The sequence below is a fragment of the Vigna unguiculata genome, chromosome 10 (assembly GCF_004118075.2).
Source record: "Vigna unguiculata cultivar IT97K-499-35 chromosome 10, ASM411807v1, whole genome shotgun sequence".
NCBI lineage: Eukaryota > Viridiplantae > Streptophyta > Magnoliopsida > Fabales > Fabaceae > Vigna > Vigna unguiculata.
This window is the reverse complement of record NC_040288.1, coordinates 13,892,418-13,907,552: the sequence shown is the minus strand read 5'-3', so window position 1 is coordinate 13,907,552 and position 15,135 is coordinate 13,892,418. Positions and strand designations below refer to the sequence as shown.

The 15,135-nt window shown below is 34.2% G+C and overlaps 1 pseudogene; it reads left to right on the top strand.

Annotated features, from left to right (window-relative positions):
* Positions 1 to 982: 982 nt before the first annotated feature.
* On the top strand, positions 983 to 10,523 carry LOC114165273 (annotated as a pseudogene).
* The last annotated feature ends 4,612 nt before the right edge of the window (positions 10,524 to 15,135 follow it).

Here is a 15,135-nt window from a genome sequence, read left to right as displayed (position 1 = left end):
TTAAATTTCTCGGGTCTCACAATATCTTGACATCTTCTTTGGCCCAAGAAAATAACATTTGGAGTCCATGAATGACAATGGCTTCTTGTGGGTCCATCTTCTCATGTATCTTCTTTAGCATGCTTCTTGTGACTAGGCCTTTAATTGGACCTATGGTTGGGCCCAAGTCATCAAACCCCGAACCAAACACCCACTTAGAAAAAGTCCATGTCAGATAGATACCATAAATTTACATTATGAAGTTTAGTTAAAAACTATCTTTAACTAAGCCTACTTGTTACTTAACGTGACTATTCAAGCTTCCATCAGTGAAGCTCTATCACAAGTTGCAAAAAATGGTAAGTTATTCTTTAAATGACTACTTCAATTCTAAATTGAGTGCATGAAAATGCAATTAGCCTACAAAAGTATCAACAATTAAAGACTCATCAGTTGGCAGAAAATGTTCACATACGAATTTTCCATAGGAAAGAATCATAAGGGAACTTACTATGAAATGTCATGGAGGATATACGTGTTGCACACTATATTTTTCAATTTAACAAACCATGTTATTATAACAACATGCATATAACTACAAAATAAATACATAGTGGGAATAAAACCTCACCTTTCAAACCAGTTTTGTGGGGTTGAGTTAGGCTAAAATTGCACTTCTTAACATGGTAGTGGTGTGATGAACAATAAAAGTCCTTTTGAAATGCTTTACAATTGTGAACCTGATTTCTCTGATTTAAAAACCTTTGGATGTTTATGTTTCGCTTCTACACTTGAACATAATAGAAATAAACTGGACCCTAGGGCTAGGAAGTGCATTTTTCTTGGCTTTAAAATTGGAACCAAAGGTTACATTGCTTTTGACACACATAATAGAGAAATTTGTATATCAAGAAATGTTGTTTTTCATGAGGACACCTTTTTGTCAAGTTTCTAACGAAGTTACTGAAAAGGATCTGGATCTTGATACACTTTTCTTGAACATATGTATGATTACACACATGGTGTTAATCAAGACACCACTCAGAATGAAAATGTTGATGATAATACTCATTCTAAAAATGCTGAAAATCTGACACGTTCTACAAGGACTCGCAAAGCTCCAACTTTCCTGGAAGACTATCATCATCAATTACAAATGTCCCTTTTTGATGAAAGTCTACAAAAATCCAACAAGGTACATCACCCTCTCAATTTTGAGCTTTCATATGAAAATTTATTAAACAAACAACTTAATTATACTATTTCTCTTGCACCTCAAACTAAGCCATAATCCTATGAAGCAACACAAAATTCATAATGGATAAAGGCCATGAAAGCAGGAACTGAAGCCTTTGAAACCAACAAAACTTGGGAAATCGTTGATCTTCCTCTTGGGAAAACTTAAATCGGTTGCAAGAGGGTCTATAAGATTAAAAGAAAGCTGATAGGAAAGTGGAACATTATAAGGCCCGCCTAGTAGCAAAAGGATACGTACAACGTGAGGGCATAGATTACCTTGACACATACTCACTAGTGGCAAGGGTTATTATTGTTCGCATTGTCCTTGTTATTGTTGCCATCAAAGATTGGTTTCTAGAAGAACTTGATGTACATAATGCTTTTCTGCACGACGACTTGAGTGAAGAAATTTATATGACCCTACCACAAGGTATCAATAGCATAAATCGAAATAAGATATTATATTAGCAAGAGATAATTCCCTTTTTACCAAAAAAACTAAACACTCCATTACCATTCTATTAATATACATATATGATATTGTATTAGCAGGAGATAATATGACTAACATTGTAGGTGTGAAAGAATCCTCAAATGAAACTTTAAAATTAAAGATCTTGGGCAATTCAAATTCTTTCTTGGATTAGAAGTTGCCAAAAATCATGAAGGCATGCATATATGCCATATAAAGTATGTTATGGACATTTTAGTAGACATTAGGATGCTCAATGGCAAACAAGCATCCAACCCCATGGTCAAGAAGAATGAGATTTTGTTTGAATAAAATATCAGCATTCATGATGCTTCCATCTATTGAAGAACCATCAGATGACTACTATATCTGGAAAATACAAGACCCAATATTAGCTTTGTCGTCTAGTTTCTCAGCTAGTTCGTCTAAGCTCCATCCAAACATCATCATCAAGCCATCCATCACATACTTAGATACATAAAATCTTTACCTTCACAAGGTATTTTTTACCCCAAAAATTGTGTCATACATTTAAAAGCTTTTAGTGACTCTGGCTGGGCTTCATGCTCTATGACACGACGATCAACCACCGACTATTGGATATATCTTAGAGACTCCTTGATATCCTAGAAAACCAAAAAGCAAAGCACCATTTCTAGATCTTTCTCTAAAGCGGAATACTAAGCACTGGCTTCTACCTGTTGTGAGATTCAATGGATGATGTATTTGCCTGAAGATTTGCAAGTCAGTCCTTCTAGCATTACTAATCTCTATTGTGATAGCCAAGCATATATATAGCTTACAACAATAATTTCCATGAATGTACTAAACACATTAACATAGATTGTAATGTGGGTAAATAGAAGCTTCGACAACATATTTCAATCTTCTTCCCATCCAGTCCTCTTAACAACCTATTCATGTGTTTACAAAAGCTCTCGATCATGAAACTTTCGACAAACTCATGTCCAAGTTTGGTGTTCTTTGTATACACACTCCAGTTTGAGGGAGGGTCTTACATTTTACATTTTTTTTGGGCCTTGTTATCCGGGCCTCTATTTTGGCCCATACGTTTTCTCCCCTTTATTTATTTTTTTCCTTTGCCTATTTGTATTGACTGGGCACATTCATTTTCATTTTGAATGATGATATACAAGTTTATTTAGTTTATGCAATTTTCCTTTTCTCTTTGTTTCCTTCTTCGATCAACATTCTTTGATGGATGGCCATAAAGTCATTATGGCATCAATCAGGTTTATCCTTCCTTGCTTTGTTGTTGATTCGTCATCTCAGTCATTTCTTCTTTCATTGTCTTTCTTTTTCTTTCATATTTTTTCTCCTTCCATTTATTCCTTTTTTTTTGTTGGATGTATCACAGAAGCCTTCTAGTCTACTTTATCTACACTTGGGCGAGAATCCTAGGGCGATTCTTATCACGTCTCAACCTGATGGATCCAACTATCATGCATAGAGCAGATCAATAAAATAAACACTTTTGTCAAAAAAAAAATCAAGTTTTTGAACGGAGAAATTCAAGAACTTGCATACTGTGACAATTTGTATGAAGCTTGGGAGCGAATGCAATGTTATGATCATTTCTTGGATTACATGCACGCTAATGACCTAGATAGCCTAGAGTACAATGTATATTGATAATGCTAAAAATTTATGGGATGAGATTCAAGAAAGATTTTCAAAAAGCAACCATTTTCACATCTCAAATCTTCTTCAAGAAACCAACTTGATCAAACAAATAGAAAGGACAGTGACAAAGCTTTTAGTGACTCTGACTGGGCTTCATGCTCTATGACACAATGATCAACCACCGACTATTGGATATATCTTCGAGAATCCTTGATATCTTAGATAACCATAAAGAAAAGCACCATTTCCATATCTTTTTCTAAAGCATAATACTAAGCACTGGCTTCTACCTGTTGTGAGATTCAATGGATGGTGTATTTGCTTGAAGATTTGCAAGTCAATCTTTCTAGCATTGTTAATCTCTATTGTGACAGCCAAGCATATATATAACTCACAACAACAATTTCCATGAACGTACTAAACACATTGACATAGATTGTAATGTGGGTAAATAAAAGCTTCAACAATATCATTTCAATCTTCTTCCCATCCAGTCCTCTTACTTTGCACTATTTCAAAAGATTTACAAAGTATCCACCCTTCACACAAGAATCACACCAACATAGCAAGAACCCTCCTGTAGACCTGGAAAACCACCAGGCACACACACAAAGCTTGAGAAAGATCAAACTCAGTGGTAGCCTAGCCCAGCCTACCATAAACCACTTTCTCCAAGCTTCAACCTAAGCCAAAAGCTCCAAGAATTGATCCAAGATCAATCTTCAACTGTTGCAAACTGTATGATCACAAAAGAGAGAGTTTCCACAAGTTTCCAGAACAAAATCGTGCTATAAAATGATCAACTTACCTCTCTTTCAAAAATCACAACTTTTATAGTCAAACTGTTACGAAATTCAACAGGTTGATTTTCAAATCAATCGGTTGATTTCACTTGACTTAAGTGAAATCAGTCGATTGAAAACTAAATCAACTAATTGAATTTGTTGCAGTTTAAGACTACTGCAGCCATCCTTTTAACCTGTTAAAAAATATTCAACAGATTAAAAGAGACATTTTAACCTGTTGAAAAACCATTCAACAGATTAAAAGACACTCCTAAGACCAGAAACATCTAATTAATGCTATAAGGTCTATAACATGAACGTCTTCTATACAGGAACGTCTTCTCAGTAGAATGCAATACCTGAGGCTGATTCTTCTATCAGTGAACTTCTTGACGAAAATTCTAATACATTATCTAATGATGTTACTCAAGGTATCATTGTGATATTATAACAAATAAATTTTAAATATTTTTGTTAACTTAATTAATCATTATATATGTTTGCAATAATATCTGTAACTTCAATCATCAAGTTTGGGGTATCAATGCAGATGAAATTATTGCTACTGTTATGGCATTTGAATATCCCAACAGTTTACCAGACATATATGATATCTAATCCTCTATCAACATGTTATTATATTCAATGCTTAAACTAAATTGCTGATGAAATACTTAATGTTTCACTATTTATGCAGATATAGGTGATCCAATTTTCATATGTAGACACTGTAAAGCACAAATGTGGTACCAAGAAAGAATAGAAAAACATGCACACTCTGCTAATCCAAAGTTTCAATTGTGTTGTGGTAATGGAAAAATTCAGTTGTCCTTTTTGAATGATCTCCCTGTTGTGATGCAAAAACTACTATTTGAATCCAATTCAATAGAGTCTATAAATTTTCTACAGCATATTAGAACATATAATATGATGTTCGCATTTACATCACCTGGAGCCAAAATTGATAACAGTTACAACAATGGACATGGTCCTCCTAATATACGAATATATGGCCAAGCTTGTCATAGAATTGGAAGTCTTTTACCACCTGTTGGAGAAGTACCAAGATTTGCCCAACTCTACATCTACGAAACTGAAATGAAATTCACAACAGAATGCAATTATTAAGGTAATTCTACTTAACCAATATTCTTCAATGAAAAACTTATACAACTTAAGACAATTTCAAATTATTGTTTTGTTTTAGGAATGACAACAAGGTTGATATCAAAATTGTAAAGAAGTTAACGAACATGTTAGATGAACACAATGTTCATGCAAAATCATTTAGGATGGCAAGCGATCGATATAGAGAAACAGAATTTACGAATCTGAAATTAAGACTTATTGGTGATAGGACTAAGGATGGAAGGATATACAATACTCCTAATGTTTCAGAAGTAGCAGCCTTAATTTTTGGTGACGTCGACAGTGCTTCTCCAAGGGATATTATAATGGAAAACAGAAGTGGAAGGCTGCAAAGAATTAATGAGTTGCACACCAGTTACCTAGGATTTCAATATCCTTTACTATTTCCATATGGTGAAGATGGATATAGACATGATGTTAGGCATCGTGATATCACGATTGGGAACAATACAAAGAGAAATCGGCTAACAATCAAAGAATGGTTTTGTTTCAGAATTCAGACAAGACAAAATGAAGCCCAAACAGTACTGAGATCAAAGAGATTGTTTCAACAATTTGTGGTTGACGGCTATACTATGATAGAGTCTGAATGGTTGTCCTTTATTAGGAATAACCAATCAAAGCTTAGAGTGGATAAGTACAATAATCTTTGTCAAACAAGTTCAAATATGCAGGAAGAAGGATCAACGAAGGGCAAAATAGTTGTGCTACCATCGACTTTCGTTGGAGGCACAAGATTTATGAATCAATTATATTTTGATGGAATGGCGATTTGTTTCTAACTTTCACATGCAATCCCAAATGGCCTGAGATACGCAGGATACTATGTAACCTAAACTTGACAGCATCTGATAGGCCAGACTTGATCTCAAGGGTCTTCCGAATTAAATTTGATCAACTCCTAACAGACCTAACCAAAAATCATTTCCTTGGAAAGGTTATTGCATGTAAGAATTACAAAGAAACTACAAACCTGCTATATATTAATAATTCCTTCTCTCATGTTATAACTTTTATATGTTTTGAATGCAGATATGTATACTATTGAATTCCAAAAACGTGGTCTGCCACATGCACATCTACTACTCTTCTTGCATTCCACTTGCAAATATCCAACTACGAAAGATATTGATAGGGTGATTTCAGCTTAAATACCATGTCCTAAACAAGAGCCATAACTTTATGAATGTGTGAAGGATCATATGATTCATGGGCCATGTGGATTAGCAAACAAATCTCTGCCTTGCATGAAAAATGGAAAATGCTATAGGTTTTATCCAAAGATGTTTCAAGAGACAACTACTATTTCTTAAGATGGATTCCCACACTACCGTAGAAGGAATAATTCAATATCTATTGTCAAGAATGATATTTGCTTAGACAACCGTTCAGTAGTTCCATACAACTCCAAGTTGTTGCTTAAGTATCAAGCTCATATCAATGTTGAACGGTGCAATAGAAGTACCTCGATAAAGTACTTATTCAAATACATTAACAAGGGTTATGACATAATTACAGCAGCCATAGTGGATAACAACAACCAATCTTCTGCTTCACATGAAGTTGTAGATGAAATCAAGCAATATGTTGACTGTGAATATAAATCTCCCAGTGAAGCATGATGGAGAATATTTTCATTTCCTATTCACGAAAGAAATCCAGCTATAGAAAGGCTTTTTTTTCATTTTCCTGGTGAGCAGTCAGTCTACTTCAAGGATGACGACTGTATTGACGATATACTAGGAAAAGCTACTGTTGTTGAATCTATGTTCACAAGTTGGATGGAATGCAATAAAACACATGAAGTTGCAAGGAGGTTAACATACCCACTTTTTGTTTCAAAATTTGTATATGTAAAAAAGGATAGATGCTGGAAACCAAGGAAAATGGGCAACACAATTGGAAGACTCATTTGGGTGCCACCAACAGCAGGTGAACTTTTCTATCTTAGGAGAATGCTAACAGTAATCAAAGGGCCATCGTATTACGAAGACATTAGGACAGTCAACAATATAGTGTATCCAACTTTTAGAGATGCCTATGAAGCTTCTGGATTCTTAGCAGATGATAATGAATACATAGAAGCTATAACAGAAGCAAAAGATTTGGGATCTGGTCCATTCCTAAGGAAACTATTTGTAACTATGTTAGTTTGTGATAGTCTTAATAGACCAGATCAAGTCTGGGAAAAGACATGGCATTGGTTGTCTGCACTAGTGCAAGAAAGACTTTCTGTCGCGGTTATTTTGGTCATTTGGCCTCGGTTTAAGACACGAGGCATATTCAGCCGAGGCAAAAAGGATATCTTTCTGCCTCGGTTCTCAACTTAGGCATATCCCATCATTACTGCCCCGGTCTTGATGGCAACCGAGGCGTAATATACGTTAAAAATTAAAAAAAAAAGTTGCAGAAATCATCTTTCTGTCATCTTCTCCGACCTTCCACTCCAGCCTTCCACACCATCTTCACCACACGAATGATGTCGGAGCAGTGCTGGCGGAGCAAATCGAGAAGCGCGACCACAGACAGATCGAGAACGACACAATACCTTCGAACCACCATTGACATAGCTTCGTTCCTGCACTCACGAAACAAACCAGTTCTTTGCCAAAATCTCATTGCAGCAAGACAGAACGAACCCAACAATCAAGAACGCGCCATGGATTTTTCCACGCAGACGAACCACTACGAACCTAGCTAACACACGTCCACCACGCCAGAAAACTCAACGCTGCAACATTTGAACCATGCCATCATGAACCCTAATCGCGAGATTCACTACATAGCAACGCATCCATCAGATCTTCATAACCACCGCAACCAAAGTCACGAACACAACAACATCACGAACCCATTTAGAATGCAACACTTTAGCCACTCCATTGCTACACTTCCCTGAGGAAACTTACGCAGAGGATCGAAGAGGGAAATATGAGGGTTAGGGTTTTTGCGCACCAGAGGAAGAAGATGGACTATTTTTGGTTTTGAAGATATTTATCCCACCTTCTGCCTCGGTTCAATTGAAAACCGAGGCATATCACCATCTTCTGCCTCGTGTCCTAACACCTGAATTCCTAGAGTCCGACAAAAAAAGAAAAAAAATTTGCAGACACTTTACTGCCTCGGGTCAGTAGCAATCGAGGCATAAACTGGCTTTACTTCCTCGAGTCAATAACAACCGAGGCATATAACATTGCATAAATTACAAAACTGCCACCGCGTGTTTATCTGCCTCGTTTCCACTATAACCGAGGCATAAAGCTCGAGTTAGAAAGTCCAAAATGCACTAGTGCCGATGGTATACTGCATAGGGAAAGAATACCAGCTGCAAATCCAGGTATATTTAAAATACTAACCAAAGTAATTTTTTCATTTAACACCAAAATACTTGTTAGTAATTCTGATATTATTTATGCAGAATTGCAACTTAGCAATGATAGCTTGAAAAAATTAACTTTATCTGAAATTGAAGACCTTCTACAGAAAAATAGGAGAAGTTTTCATCAATGCCTTATCCTGATGCTTTTGCAACAACAAATCGTGGCAATAGATTGATATACTCTGAACTAGATTATAACATGGTGGAACAACATAATCTATTTTAAAGAAACTACAATTCAATGACAGGTGAATACTTGAAATATAATTTTATGTAAATGCTTGAACGAAATAATTAGAATAACCTGTCGTATAATAATTATATCCACAATTAACTTATTTGATCGTGCATATGAACAAAAGGACATATTTGAAAAGGTAAATGAGGTTGTTATGAAGAACAATGGTGGAATGTTTTTCTTGTATGGATATGGTGGCACAGGAAAAACTTTTATGTGGTCAACATTATCTTCAGCACTACGATCAAAGGGAAAAATCATCCTCATAGTGGCATCAAGCGGAATAGCATCACTTTTGTTACCCGGTGGACGAACAACACATTCTAAATTTAGAATTTCGATTCCTATACTTGAAAATTCAATTTGTAACATTGAACAAGGTTCTGATGCTGCCCACCTATTAAGAGTAGCTCATCTTATAATATGGGATGAAACACCAATGGCACATAAATTTTGTGTTGAAGCCGTATATAGAAAATTGAAAGACATTATGAAAGATGATATACCATGTAATTAAGTTTTTGGAGGAAAGGTGGTTGTATTTGGAGGTGACTTTAGACAAATCCTACCTATCTTTCCCAGAGGAACTCGATCAGACATTTTCCATGCTACAATTAATGCATCATACCTATGGAATCACTGTCAGGTATTGACATTGAGCAAAAACATGAGACTTATGCAATCAAGACTCCAAAAATCTACTGCAACAGAAATTCAACAATTCTCTAATTGGATTGTTCAACTTGGAGATGGAAAGTTGTGTGAACCAAATGATGGAGTGGTTGAAATCGAAATACCACATGAATTTCTCACAACAGAATTCAATGATCCTCTTCAAGCAATTGTGGATTCCACATATCCAGAACTAATTCAAAATTACAGCGATGAAAACTATCTCAAGAGCAGAGCGATATTGGCCAGTAGAATCGAGACTATGGATGAAATCAATGACTACATGTTGTCATGGATCCCAGGTAAAGCATCTGTTATTTGCCTAACTCCATTATCTACTATAATACATGCAAGACACAAAAAATCTAACACTAATACTATTTTGCAAGAGAACCGAAAGAATATCTAAGTGCAGATTCCATTGATAAATCTGATAATTTCACAAATGATGACATGGAAATCATTACTCCAGAATTTCTAAACTCATTGACTATTTCATGATTGCCAAGCCATAACATCAAACTCAAAATTGGATTACCCATAATGTTATTAAGAAACTTGGATCAATTTGAGGGTTTGTGCAACAGAACCAGGTTAATTATTACAAGATTGGCAAATCATGTCATTGGTGCAAGGGTTATTATAGCGAACAACAATGGAAATGAAGTATATATACCAAGAATGTCTATGTCCCCATCTCAGTCTCCATGGCCATTCAAGCTAATTAGAAGGCAATTTCCAATTATGTTATTCTATGCCATGACAATAAACAAATCTCAGGGACAATCATTAGGTTCGGTAGGATTATACCTACCGACACTAGTGTTGAGCCATGGACAGTTATATGTTGCAGTTTCTAAGGTTCAGAGTAAATCAGGATCAAAGATATTAATCCATGATAAAGAAAAAAAGACCTTTGTCTCATACACAAATGTTGTCTTCAAAGAAGTCTTCCAGAATGCATAACAGGAAGCAACCTATATCTTTATGATTCTATTATGTCTCAACATTATATAGTATATGCACCTCTCTATATCTATTGCAGATCTACAATAACCATACATTTTACATCTCAACAAATATAACAAAAAAATAAAAGTCAATTTTTATACAACATTGTTGCTATTTTCTTTTTTAAAACAAAAAACATAAATATCATTAATTATTAAGAATCAAAATGTCGAACGAAATCAAAACAATAAATTGCATGGTTCTTTCTGCTTACCAGTAAAGTTGCTCTACTCTTGCTTTCCCCTTTTCGTGCTCTCCATTTTGATATGTTAAATGATATAAAACAATGATACCCAAAAAAGATTTCCTATCATTTAAAACAGCACCAACCAACAACGCAACAATGAAAATTACTCTTTTGACCCTAATGACACCTAATTAATTTCTATATACACCACCACAATTTGAATACCCGTATTAATACTACTAATACGCATGCCAATATGCTCTATAGGTAGATATTCGAAACATGTTCTACTTCAAAGAACATGCTCTTAAAAATGGTCATTTTGCAAAAGCAACCTTTCAAATAACATAATGAGATTAAAAAATGTAATCATCAACTTATATTGACATGTAATCCAAGTAAACCATTACAAATTCATTTGTCAAAATACATCACGTTTGTTGATACAATGAATTGATTCATCTATATATTCATCTATTTATCACTTCATCTTCTTCAAATCATTTAATGTTTTCATGGTCATGGAAATTATAACGTTTCTAATGAATTATCGTAACGCCTCATTATTATAATAAAAATAATTCATTGTTTCATGTTTAAAAATCAATGTTTTTTTAACATTTGACAAACACAAATCCAACCATTACGTTTCATAAACGAAATTATGATCGATTACTATAAATAAAAAATGCCAAATTTTAGAAACCCATTACTTCATCCACCAAATAAACATATCCATACATACGAAACCAAAACTGCAAACATAATTAAAAGTACTTGTGCCACACTTGCACCAAAATATTTCCACATAAGTATATATTTAGCGTTAGGAATCTAAGTCAAAAAACACCCTAAATTTTCTTAATTATTATTTTTCTGTCATCATCTTTCTGAACTTCTAACTTGATACAGTCACCTATGCATATGTTATTTTCACTAACAAATCTCTTCCATCCGGATTCCAGATAACATTCAGATATTTATCTTGCGGCCCGTCTAATTGAACATTCCCAGAACATTCCACTGCCATTTGATAGAATATACTCCTTCTTAGACCTCGACAATGCAGTTCCAACGAAAGAAGCATTAAGATACTGAAAACAAGTATTAAAAATGCTAACAAAATAACTGCACAATAAAATACATATTCAAAAAACAATATTGTTATTAAAAATATAGATAACAGTACCAGCGACGATGCACCAACATCATAATCAGTCAAACACTTAACCAACGTATAATCAACACCTGGGTCAGCAACATTTGAACCACTATTGCCACTACGAGAATAGGACGCACCATTTGTGCTATAATCAATCTCCATTCCTTCTAACGAGAACAACCTATACAAGAAAACATTATTCGACACATAATTCAGATGCAAGTACACTTCATCTTTCAAATTATAGTACTTATACATGTTTCCAATACCACCACGAAAAACAGTTGTACCATTTGCTTTCACATCAAACTTAAACTTAAAAGTATTATAACAGGGATCTCTGAACTGCATCTCTTCACCATAAATTACTTTCTTCTCCCAGAATAAATGAAAATATGCATCCAAGCAAATCATAGACTACATTCGGAGAAACAATAAATATTAGATTGGAATAAAAATCTATTATAAAACAAAATAAATTAATAAGGTTCGGAAGTTAACCTCTGTGGGGTATAACTTCACCCGAAATGAAGACAAGAACCTGAACTACATTAAATCTTCCTCTGCAATGTAACTATTACCTAACCCAGGGTATTCGATCTTAGTCCAGTTTGTGTCGAAAATTATGATTCGGAAATATCTATCACCATAGAACAAAGTACATATATAGTGCAAATCTTCCAGTTCATAGAAATCTTCAAAATGATATGGAATTCGAAAAATCCCCTTCTTGATCAAATCGTCCTCAAAATCTAAGTTCATAACATTTCCCATTGGATCTGTGAAATAGTTGGTTCCAATAACCAATTTCTTTCCCCATTCAACCATAAAACATTCTTCAAAATCCCCAAAGCCCTGTAACGCCCGTACGTGCAAGAACACAACCATATAGCACATGCATGTCAGAAAAATTAACCAAACTATGCATCAATGACATTATCACAACCATTAGAAAGACAACGAAAGTATTCATCAAAACAATGGAAGGTAACGAAAAACATATATAACCAATAATGATAACGCAGATGAACAGCAAAACTTAAAAATTACATACGTCACCCTGAGTTAGCAAACAGATGGAGTTTTGGAACAAGTTCTTGAAGCTGTATCTGCAAGAAGACGACATCTTCTTCCACGACAAAACCAGCCCACCAAAGAACGAAAAAAATGTAACGCTGAAGCTCAAACTGAGAACGAAAGCTATTGCTTTTACAATTATATCAAAATATCTGAAAATATAAAACTGTACCTGAAAATATCTGACCATATATTAATTATTAATTAAAATATATATTAAAATATATCTGACGAAGTATTAATTAGTGACTAAATTATATATTAAAGTATTTGCCAAAAAAAAAACCCGTGCATATGCACGGGTCTGATGCTAGTTAATTGAGCAATAATCTTTAGATAACCGATGATGAATCTATTTTGAAAAAGCAATGGAATCAATCTATTTTCTTTACTATTGTTTTTTATTTCTTTTTATCTTTTAAATTTTATTTCTATCTTTGTTTATCTTAATCCCCTATATTTTTTATTTTATTTGACTAACTCATTTGTATAGTTTTATAAGAACTAATTTGTTAAAAATTAATTCCGTGTTTGTTGGGAGACGCCTTAGGGTTACTTTACCCTTTCTATTTTCCTGACTACTATCTTAGCAATACTGAAGTTGCTATAGTTTAGTAGTATTATTTTGATCGCGTCAACGACAACGTTATCAAATTTGGCGCCGTTGTTGGGGAACACGGTTAGAATTTTTATCATTTTAGTTCTTATTTTTCTTTTTATTCTTTTGATTCTATTTTTTATTTTTATTTTTATTTTTTGTTTATCACTAACATTTTATTTTCTCAATTTTTGTTCTAACATTTTTTTTCTTTAGTTATTTTATTTTGTTATTTTTTTTAAGCATAGTTTTTGTTTGAGGAATTTTGCTGGGAAATTTGTGAAACTAGTTGGGAAAAACTTTGGCTAAGGAAAGATAAGGTACTTAAGTTGTCCATTGAGACACACATCTCTTTCTTGGAAGTCTACTCAACAAGCTTTCAACTTATTTCTTTTCAGAAAACCTCTTTCAAAAATGAAAATTAATTTTTCATACGAAAATAATTAACATTGTAGTTTTCAAATGGATTACAATTGCTATCCACATAAACCACGTGATTTTCAGCAACAAATTGTCACACCTACTTCTGCACCTGATATAAGTGGGTTAACTTTACGACAATTTAATAATCTATATCCTAGATCATCTTTTTTGGGATATGAGCAACAACCATATTCTGAGTGTCCACCTCTGCAACCATATGTTCCAAATAGTTTTCAGCAACAATATGTACCACCACAACAAGTTGAAGCAACCAATGGACCATCTTACAAGAAAGTTATGATATTAATGGGTGAAGTTATAGAGAAATTAGTCCATGGATGAAAGGTTGCGAGTTGATCAACGATGCATAAATATTGAGCAAGAGTGGTACAAAAATAAGCAAATACTGTCTGATATGTTGAGGGATGCAAGTAAGAACAACTTCATAGAATTACTTGTAACTGTTAATACCACCCTTCAACCACATCAGAGATTTCCTGAAAATCCAGATTTTAATGCACTTCGTCATGAAATCAAAGATGTGCTTCTAAAGTTGGCCATCAGAGCTGAACAAATGTCTGAAGATTTGAGTCAGCTAATGAATGATGTAGTGAGAAAGGTCACTTTGGAAGATATGATGAATATGATGATTAAAATGATGAAGATGAATCAGACAGACCAAAAAGAGATGATGAATGCTGCCACACAAAGCTTGCATAATCAGTCTGAAAAACCAATAGCGGAATCACATCACATTGATATATCTACTGATGGATATAATTATTGTCATAGTAATATGTCTACTGATGGACATATTAAGGATGTTGCTGAAGTTGATGAAGAAATTAAGGATTCTCACACAAACATATCTACTGATGGATATGTTGACGATGTTCCATGTGAATATAAAGTTGTACCTGTTGATGATGTTATGAGTACACATTATCATTTTCAAGAGCAAAGTTGTGAGAACAATATAATGGTGGAACCAAGTGCAGTTGAAGAGCCAACAGTATTCGAAGATGCAGCTGAAGCATCTATTATTGCAACTGACTTGGTTAATAATGAAGCAGCAGAGTCAACAACACTAGATGAAAATTTTTGCTCAGAAGATGAGATT